This window comes from Talpa europaea, assembly GCF_964194135.1.
Source record: "Talpa europaea genome assembly, chromosome: 15".
In the NCBI taxonomy this organism is placed as follows: domain Eukaryota; kingdom Metazoa; phylum Chordata; class Mammalia; order Eulipotyphla; family Talpidae; genus Talpa; species Talpa europaea.
This window is the reverse complement of record NC_140083.1, coordinates 67,999,846-68,002,249: the sequence shown is the minus strand read 5'-3', so window position 1 is coordinate 68,002,249 and position 2,404 is coordinate 67,999,846.

Sequence of the window (2,404 nt, the reverse complement as noted above, 5' to 3'; positions counted from 1 at the left end):
TGATATTCATCAGATCTGGGGTAATAGTTTATTTCCCGAGCGCCACTGAGTTGAATCTGAGGCAATTCCTTGAAATGTTTTGATGTTCTATGTTTTATAAATTCCTTAAATAACAAGAAAAAATTTTTGTATTTTCTCAACTTAATTGGGAAAGCATCATTTCCAAATTAACCGGAAATAATTTCCCAACTTAATGGGAAAAACACATAATTTAACAATGGCCCACTTTAAGTGTCAGAAATTTAAAATTTATTTCAGTTTGGAAGTCTCTTGAAGAGATTCTTGAATGTCTAGTTCACCTTGATGAAATTTTTAAGCCAACACTTCATAAGAGCATTATCCAAGATCAGTAAAGTATAGGCAGTTAACTATGTATGAAATAAAACTTCAGTTCCTGATGTTGAATCGGCTGAAAGGAAAATCACCTGTTGCCCATAAAGGAACAACCTTTTGACAAGTGAAATTGATCTTCATGCTCTCAGATGTTTACCTCCCACATCACTAATCAATGTTAGATTTGCCAAGACATTCTAATCACACAATGCCCATTATAGAGGAATGATTTTTTAAAAAGAGCCATTGACCTTGAACAACACAAGTTTGAACTACAAGGGGTTCACCTGTACACAGGGTTCTGTATTCATGGATTCAAACAAATGCAAATGTTGGTTGGTTGCATCCTTGCCCATGCAGCCAGCCCATACAAAGGCAGACTCTAAGTTATATATGGATTTTCTGCTGGGGAGTGGCATGGTTGTCCGGGTCAGGGTTGGGTATCCCTAACCCCTAAGTTTTTTTTTAAAGATTGATTTATTTATTATTTATGCATAAAAGAACTGGGGTATAGGTCAGAGGTGCAGGGGGTGAGAGGATTCACCAGAGACAGAGTGGGGAACAGAACAGGCAGACTGACTGAAATACACTGCTGAGGGGAGCAGCGGGTGAGTCAGGAGAGGTCTGCTGCGCCATGTGGGTAGCTCCCTGGCCGGAGATCGAACTTGTGCTCCAGTGGCTGCAGACAACTTCATAGATTGTGTCTTAACCCCTTGTGCCACCAGGAAGGCCCGTTAACCCCTGAGTTTTCAAGGGCAACTCTTACACAGTGTATTTCTAAAAGGTGGAGGAGAGTCATGCACAGTGGCCCCAGAATCAGACTCTCACCCCCACTTCCATGAATCTGCCTTGGATTATAACCCCCAGCATACCATGAGCTGGACTTTAATGGGGGTGGGGCAGCTGGCGGGGAGGAAGGGAAAAGCAGGTATTAATTGGAAGTGGAATAAAGGAGGAAGGAAAGACATATGAAGAGAATGCTACTGGGGCTTTATCATTTTGGCACAGACAATAACAGCCATTATTAAGACCAAGTGTTGGACTATATGCTATATTTTGAATTTCCAGTCTCTTCTATCTCAGCTTTCTGGGGCCTGCCTAACCCCTTCCTTGCGTTCCTGCAGGTATAATGTGACTGTCTTTAAGGAATCACATTTTTTTCAACTCTGCAAAGTTTGACAGTGTCGAAGCTTAAATTTTATCTGAGGTTATTTAAGGTCAATTTTTATCTTCCATTTGCCTTCCATTTATTTTCTCCCCCAAGCAAGTAAACAGAAAGATAAATAAATAAATATGCAAATGTCAAATGGAATCTTACCAAATACTACCTCCCTTGAAAAAACATGGTCTTAGCAATAACACTGAGACTCCAGCTAATATTATCCATTCAACACAGAGATTAATTCTTGGTTCCAAAGCAGGATGATTTGTTTAAGTGAATTTGTCATTCATTTAACAAATAATTACTAGACATCTACACCATCTGCTAAATATTGTAAATGATACTGAGAATTCAGTGATGAACAAGATGTATGTGATTCTTACTACAATAGATTTTACAACTTGATAGGGGAGACATTTTAAAGACCAGTAGCAATGCAGTGTGCTAAGAGTCTTAACACCAGTGCAGGTGTCAGAGTTGCACGCAAGAGTGGGACCTTCCACAGACCTCACCAACAGGGAAGGCTACCTTCTAGAAAGTGTCATCCTTCATGTTAAAGATAGGCATTTGTTTGTAATGCAAATATACATCTGGCATTGGTGTAAGCAGTGGGACCCAAATGTGTTCCACAGCTAAAAAGTAAGAGAGAGTAATGTACAAGGATTCAAAATGGTCTGAGAAGCTAGAACACAGACCAAGAGAATAGAATGTAGTCAAACAGAGGCAGGAAGCAAACTGAGGTGCTAAGTCATGTGGCTGTTTTGTTTTTATTTTGTCCAAATGGCAACTGTAACCATTAAAGTGTTTAACATGTAGGAGTGACAGGAATGGTTTTTTGATTAAGAATTGGACTCCAGAGAGTGTTAAGACTGATGTTGGTCAAATTCACTAACTAAAATATTCAGAAAG